This window comes from Oncorhynchus tshawytscha, linkage group LG31 (assembly GCF_018296145.1).
Source record: "Oncorhynchus tshawytscha isolate Ot180627B linkage group LG31, Otsh_v2.0, whole genome shotgun sequence".
NCBI lineage: Eukaryota > Metazoa > Chordata > Actinopteri > Salmoniformes > Salmonidae > Oncorhynchus > Oncorhynchus tshawytscha.
The window spans coordinates 31,637,697-31,645,196 of NC_056459.1; the positions used below are offsets into that span (position 1 = coordinate 31,637,697).

General features: G+C 60.6%; 1 pseudogene; it reads right to left on the bottom strand.

The window, feature by feature from the left end:
- Positions 1-625: 625 nt before the first annotated feature.
- LOC121841504 overlaps positions 626-7,500 on the bottom strand; it is a 180,853-nt pseudogene continuing 173,978 nt past the window's right edge.

The following is a 7,500-nucleotide window of genomic DNA, read 5'->3' on the forward strand; positions in this document are numbered from 1 at the left end:
AAAAGAGGATGTCAATAATATAATAAATGTAATGTCAATACACTGCTTCTCTCCCTTCAGTCCTGATGAAGCCCCTTTCCCCCCCAGTGTAACTACAACAACAAAGACAACCTAAAACAGTCAAAAAAGATGTGAAAATCCTCCAGACGAATAGATAAGGAAGTCATATCTTCAAAAGACGACAAAGACTTAAATTGGGCCCCCAAAAAGTTTGGATGAAATCAAATATTTTCAACCCTTTAAATGTAAAAAATATTTTTCACATTGAGAGGGAAAATATAACTTTTTGTACTGTACAAGAGATGAAACCAAACTTGGTTGTAAAGTTTGATTTGAAGAGGGATCCTCGTATCACGATGGTTGAAGAGTCCCAGAAAAATCACCCCAAAATCCCTTGCTATCATCCCACTTCAGAATAAAAGTCCCTTCAAAGTTGACTTTGAAGATACCGATTTTCCAATTACGGCAATAAGAAAAGTCTTAGAAAAATATGAACAAAGTCCCTGCAATCTCTACACAATTTAAAGACCAAATGTCCTTTGAAAATTTTTGTTAAAATCTCCAGACAAATTGGAGAAAGAGGAAAAAAATTCTAATACTTTATTTCAACATTTTTATTGTTTACAAAAATCCAGTTTGGTTGTTCGGGATTTGGCAGTGGAGTGGAAGAGAGTGAAAGAGAGAGAGAGAGAGAGAGGGATTGTGGGTAGTCCTAGGGAATTCTGGGAGTTCTTTTGGAGAGTTCTGTTTGTTCCCTTTTCCTTCAGTTGAACTCCATTGGTTAGGAGGTTCAAAGTTCATAGTTGAAAAGTGAAGCTTGTTCTCTCTGGCAGGTTGGACCGGTCCAGTCTGGTGTGGTGTGTGTGTCTGGTGTCTGTTCCCAAGGTGGGGGTGGGGGGGTCTCTGAGGTAAACAAGCAGGAATGGCGGTGAAACAAGCAGAGAAGGTCAGGGCGGGCTGGGGGATGTGTGTGAGTTCACCTTCCTCAGGCGCCGTGGTAGTTTTAGCCCCCAGCTTGACAGATAGTGGACAGAGAGAGAGACACAACTTCAGTAACATTACCTCAACATTCCCCTGATTCAACACTTAAGATAAAAAGTACAAGAGCAGAAAACAAAAAGTTGAGAGTAGAACTACACCAATGTTGTCATAAAGATGAACATGTTTCATAGGGTGGGGTGAGGTAGGGTGGGGTGAGGTAGGGTGGGGTGAGGTAGGGTGGGTTGAGGTAGGGTGGGGTGGGGTAGGGAAGGGTAGGGTGAGGTAGGGTGGGTTGAGGTAGGGTGGGGTGAGGTAGGGTGGGGTGAGGTGGGGGGTAGGGTAGGGTGAGGTTAGGTAGGGTGGGGTGAGGTAGGGTAGGGGGTGAGGTTGGGGGTAGGGTGGGGTGAGGTAGGGTAGGGTGAGGTTAGGTAGGGTGGGGTGAGGAGGTAGGGTAGGGTGAGGTTAGGTAGGGTTAGGTAGGGTGGGGTGAGGTAGGGTGGGGTGAGGTAGGGTGGGTTGAGGTAGGGTAGGGTAGGGTGAGGTTAGATAGGGTGGGGTGAGGTAGGGTAGGGTGAGGTTAGGTAGGGTGGGTGGGTGAGGTATGGTGGGTTGGGGTGGGTTGAGGCAAGGTGGGGTGAGGTAGGGTAGGGTGAGGTAGGGTAGGGTGAGGTTAGGTAGGGTGAGGCAGGGTGGGGTGAGGTGAGGTAGGGTAGCGTGAGGTTAGGTAAGGTAGGGTGAGGCAGGGTGGGGTGAGGTAGGGTGGGGAAAGGTAGGGTGGGGTGAGGTAGGGTGTGGTGAGGTAGAGTGAGGTGAGGTAGGGTGGGGTGAGGTAGGGTAGGGTAAGGTAGGGTGAGGTAGGGTGGGGAGGTAGGGTGGGGGCGAGGTAGGGTAGGGTGGTAGGGTAGGGTGGGGTAAGGTGAGATAGGATGGGGTGAGGTGAGGTAGGGTGGGGCAGGGTGGGTGAGGTAGGGTAGGGTAGGGTAGGGTGTGGTAGGGTGGGGCGAGGTAGGGTGGGGTGTGGTAGGGTGGGGTAAGGTAGGGTGGAGTGAGATGGGGTGAGGTAGCGTGGGGTAAGGCAGGGTGAGGTGGGGTAGGGTGAGGTAGGGTGGGGTGAGGTATGGTAGGGTGGGGTAGGGTGAGGTAGGGTGAGGTGAGATAGGATGGGGTGAGGTGAGGTAGGGGTGGGGTGTGGTGGGGGTAGGGTGAGGTAGGGGTGGGGTGAGGTAGGGTGTGGTGAGGTAGGGGGTGAGGTAGGGTGGGGTGAGGTAGGGTGTGGTGAGTAGTAGGGGTGGGGTGAGGTAGAGTGAGGTGAGGTAGGGTGGGGTGAGGTAGGGTGGGGTGAGGTATCGTAGTGTGGGGTAGGGTGAGCTGAGGTAGGGTGGGGTGAGGTAGGGTGAGGTGTGGTGAGGTAGTGTGGGGTGAGTAAGGTGGGGTGAGGTGGGGTGAGGTAGGGTGTGGTGAGGTGGGGTGAGGTAGGGTAGGGTGAGGGTAGGGTGGGGAGGGTAGGTGAGGTAGGGTGGGGTAGGGTGAGGTGTGGTGAGGTAGGGTGGGGTGAGGTAGGGTGAGGTAGGGTGGGGTGAGGTAGGGTGGGGGTGAGGTAGGGTGGGGTGAGGTAGGGTGAGGTAGGGTGGGGTGAGGTAGGGGGGTGAGGTAGGGTGGGGTGAGGAAAGGTGTGGTGAGGTAGAGTGAGGTGAGGTAGGGTGGGGTAGGTAGGGTAGGGTGGGGTGAGGTAGGGTAGGGTGAGGTAGGGTGGGGTGAGGTAGGGTGGGGTGGTAGGGTAGGGTGAGGCAGGGTGGGGTGAGGTAGGGTGGGGTGAGGTAGGGTGGGGTGTGGTGAGGTAGGGTGGGTGAGATGGAGGTAGGGTGAGGTAGGGTGGGGTGAGGTGAGGGGGTGGGGTGAGGTATGGTAGGGTGGGGTGAGGGAAAGGTGTGGTGAGATAGGTGGGGTGAGGTGAGGTAGGGTGGGGTGGGGTGAGGTGGGTTAGGGTGGGGTGTGGTGGGGTAGGGTGAGGTAGGGTGGGGTGAGGTAGGGTGGGGTGAGGTAGGGTGGGGTGAGGTAGGGTGGGGTGAGGTAGGGTGGGGTGAGGTAGGGTGGGGTGAGGTAGGGTGGGGTGAGATAGGTGAGGTGAGGTGGGGTGGGGTAGGGTGGGGGGGGGGGGAGCTGAGGTAGGGTGGGGTGAGGTAGGGGAGGGGTGGGGAGGTAGGCAGGGGTGAGGTGGGGTGGGGTAGGGGTGAGGTAGGGGTGGGGTGAGGGTATGGTAGGGTGGGGTAGGGTGATGGTAGGGTAGGGTGAGGTGAGATAGGATGGGGTGAGGTGAGGTAGGGTGGGGGGGGTAGGGTAGGGTGTGGTGGGATGAGGTAGGGTGGGGGTAGGGTGGGTTGAGGTAGGATGTGGTGAGGTAGGGTGGGGTGAGGTAGGGTGGGGTGAGGTAGGGTGTGGTGAGGTAGGGTGGGGTGAGGTAGGGTGGGGTGAGGTAGGGTGGTGAGGTAGGGTGGGGTGAGTAGGGTGAGGTAGGGTGGGGAGGGTGAGGTAGGGTGAGGTAGGGTGGGGTGAGGCAGGGTGTGGTGGGGTAGGGTGAGGTAGGGTGGGGTGAGGTAGGGGGTGGGGTGAGGTAGGGTGAGGTGAGGTAGGGTGGGGTGAGGTAGGGTGGGGTGAGGTGGGTGAGGGTAGGGTGAGGGGGTGGGGTGAGGGTGGGGTAGTGGGGTGGGGTAGGGTGAGGTGAGGTAGGGTGGGGTGAGGTAGGGTGAGGTGTGGTGAGGTAGGGTGGGGTGAGGTTAGGGTGGTAGGGTGGGGTGAGGTATGGTGGGTGGGGTAGGGTGAGGGTGGGGTGAGGATGGGTGGGGTGGGTGAGGTAGGGTAGGGTGGGGTAGGGTGGGGTGAGGGCAGGCTGGGGGTGAGGTAGGGTGGGAGGTTAGGTGTAGGGTGAGGCAGGGTGGGGTGAGGTAGGGTGGGGAAAGGTAGGGTGGGGTGAGGTAGGGTGTGGTGAGGTAGGGTGAGGTGAGGTAGGGTGGGGTGAGGTAGGGGTGGGGTGAGGTAGGGTGAGGTAGGGTGGGGTGAGGTAGGGTGGGGTGAGGTAGGGTAGGGTGGCAGGGTGGGGTGAGGTAGGGTAGGGTGAGGTAGGGTGGGGTGAGGTAGGGTGGGGGTAGGGTGAGGTAGGGTGGGGGTAGGACTGGGTGAGGAGGTAGGGTGGGGTGGGGTGAGGTAGGGTGGGGGTGGGGGTGAGGTAGGGTGGGGTGAGGTAGGGTGGGGTGAGGTAGGGTGGGGTGAGGTAGGGTGAGGTGGGTTAGGTGGGGGTGGTGGGGTAGGGTGAGGTAGGGTGGGGTGAGGTAGGGTGGGGTGAGGTAGGGTGTGGTGAGGTAGGGTGGGGTGAGGTAGAGGTGGGGTAGGGTGAGGTAGGGTGGGGTGAGGTATGGTAGGGTAGTGTGAGGTGGGGTGAGGTGAGATAGGATGGGGTGAGGTGAGGTAGGGTGGGGTGAGGTAGGGTAGGGTGGGGTGAGGTAGGGTGGGGTGAGGTAGGGTGGGTGAGGTAGGGTGGGGTGAGGTAGGGTGGGGTGAGGTAGGGTGGGGTGAGGTAGGGTGGGGTGAGGTAGAGTGAGGTGAGGTAGGGTGGGGTGAGGTAGGTAGGGTGGGGTAGGGTTGAGGTTAGGGTGGGGTGAGGTAGGGTGAGGTGGGTGAGGTAGGGTGGGGTGAAAGGTAGGGTGGGGTGAGGGTGGGTGTGGTGAGGTGGGGTGAGGTAGGGTAGGGTGAGGTATCGTAGGGTGGGGTGAGGTGAGGGTGGGGTGAGGTAGGGTGAGGTGGGTGAGGTAGGGTGGGGTGAGGTAGGGTGGGGTGAGGTAGGGTGAGGTAGGGTGAGGTAGGGTAGGGTAAGGTAGGGTGAGGTAGGGTGGGGCGAGGTAGGGTGGGGTGAGGTAGGGTGGGGTAAGGTAGGGTAGGATGAGGTAGGGTGGGGGAGGTAGGGGCGGGGTGAGGTAGGGTGAGTAGGGTGGGCGAGGTAGGGTGGGGTGTGGTAGGTAAGGTAGGGTAGGGTGGGGTGAGGTAGGGTGGGGTGAGGGTGGGTAGGGTGGGTAGGGTGGGGTGAGGTATGGTAGGGTGGGGTAGGGTGAGGTAGGGGTAGGGTGGGGTGAGGTATGGGGTGGGGTAGGGTGAGGTGGGTTAGGGTGGGGTGTGGTGGGGTAGGGTGAGGTAGGGTGGGGTGAGGTAGGGTGGGGTAGGGTAGGGTGTGGGGTGAGGTAGGGTGGGGTGGGTGGTGGGGTAGGATGAGGTAGGGTGGGGTGAGGTAGGGTGGGTTGAGGTAGGATGTGGTGAGGTAGGGTGGGGTGAGGTAGGGTGGGGTGGTAGGTAGGGTGAGGTAGGATGGGGTGAGGTAGGTGGGGTGAGGTGAGGGTAGGGTGAGGTAGGGTGGGGTGAGGTAGGGTGGTAGGGTGGGGTGGGGGTAGGGTGAGGTGGGTTAGGGTGGAGGAGGGCGTGGTGGGGTAGGGTGAGGTAGGGTGGGGTGGTGAGGTAGGGTGAGGTGGTGAGGTAGGGTGGGGGTGGTAGGGTGGGGTGAGGTAGGGTGGGTGAGGTAGGGTGAGGTGAGGTAGGGTGGGGTGAGGTAGGTAGGGTGGGGTAGGATGAGTGAGGTAGGGTGGGGTGAGGTAGGGTGAGGTGTGGTGAGGTAGGGTGGGGTGAGGTTAGGTGTGGTAGGGTGGGGTGAGGTAGGGTGTGGGTGAGGTAGGGTGTGGGTAGGGTAGGGTGAGGTGGGTTGAGGTAGGGTAGGGTGGGGAGGGTAAATAGGCTGGGGTGAGGTAGGGTAGCGTGAGGGTAGGGGTAGGGGTAGGGTGGGGTGAGGTAGGGTAGGGTGAGGTAGGGTGGGGTGAGGTAGGGGGGTGAGGGTGTGAGGTGAGGTAGGGTGAGGTGAGGTAGGGTGAGGTAGGGTAGGGTGGGCGAGGTAGGGTAGGGTGAGGTAGGGTGGGGGTAGGGTAGGGTAGGGTAGGGTGAGGTAGGGTAGGGTGAGGTAGGGTAGGGGTAGGGTGGGGTAGGGGTAGGGGGGTGAGGTAGGACTGGGTGAGGTGAGGTAGGGTGGGGGGGTGAGGTGGGTTAGGGTGGGGTGAGGTAGGGTAGGGGTGGGGTGAGGTAGGGTGGGGTGAGGTAGGGTGGGGGGTGGGGTGAGGTAGGGGTGGGGTGTGGTGGGAGGGTGAGGTAGGGTGGGGTGAGGTAGTGGGGTGAGGGGTGAGGTAGGGTGGGGGTGGGGTGAGGTGGGGTGGGGTAGGGTGGGGTGAGGGTAGGTAGGGGGTGAGGTAGGGTGGGGTAGGGTGGGGTGTGGTGAGGTAGGGGGGGTGAGGTAGGGTGGGGGAGGTAGGGTGGGGTGAGGTAGGGTGGGGTGAGGTAGGGTGGGGTGAGGTAGGGTGGGTGAGGTAGGGTGGGGTGAGGTAGGGGTGGGTGAGGTAGGGTGGGGTGAGGTAGGGTGGGGTGAGGTATCGTAGGGTGGGGTAGGGTGAGCTGAGGTAGGGTGGGTGAGGTAGGGTGAGGTGTGGTGAGGTAGGGTGGGGTGAGGTAGGGTGGGGTGAGGTGGGGTGAGGTAGGGTGTGGTGAGGTGAGGTGGGGTGAGGTAGGGTAGGGTGAGAGGTATCGTAGGGTGGGGTAGGTGGGGTAGGGGGTGAGGTAGGGTGGGGTGAGGTAGGGTGAGGTGTGGTGAGGTAGGGCGGGGTGAGGTAGGGTGAGGTAGGGTGGGGTGAGGTAGGGTGAGGTGGGGTGGGGTGAGGTAGGGTAGGGTGAGGTATCGTGGGGTGGGGTAGGGTGAGGTAGGGTGGGGTGAGGTAGGGTAGGGTGAGGTAGGGTGTGGTAGGGTGGGGGTGAGGTAGGGTGAGGTAGGGTGGGGGGGGTAGGATGTGGCGTAAAGGTAGGGGTAGTAGGGTGAGGTAGGGTGGGGGGTGAGGGTGGGGGTAGGGTGTAGGGTGGGGTGAGGTAGGGTGGGGTAGGGAGGTAGGGTGAGGTAGGGGGGGTGAGGTGAGGTAGGGTGGGGGTGAGGTGGGGTAGGGTGGGGGTGGTGGGGTAGGGTAGGAGGGTGGGGTGAGAATGGGGTGAGGTAGGATGGTGAGGTAGGGTGGGGTGAGGTAGGGTGGGGAGGTGTGGTGAGGTAGGGTGGGGTGAGGTAGGGGAGTTAGGGTGGGGGTGGGGTGAGGTAGGGTGGGGTGAGGTAGGGTGGGTAGGGGTGGGTGAGGTAGGGTGGGGGGTGAGGTAGGTAGGGTGAGGTAGGGTGGGGTGAGGTGGGGTGAGGTAGGGTGGGGTGAGGTTAGGTAGGGTGAGGCAGGGTGGGGTGGGGTGAGGTAGGGTGAGGTGAGGTAGGGTGGGGTGAGGTAGGGTAAGGTAGGGTGAGGTAGGGTGGGGTGAGGTAGGGTGAGGTGGGGTGAGGCAGGGTGGGGTGAGGTGGGGTGGGGTAGGGTGAGGTAGGGTGGGGTGAGGTAGGGTGAGGTAGGGTGGTAGGGTGAGGTAGGGTGGGGTGAGGGTGAGGTAGGGCGGGGTAGGATGGCAGGGTGAGGT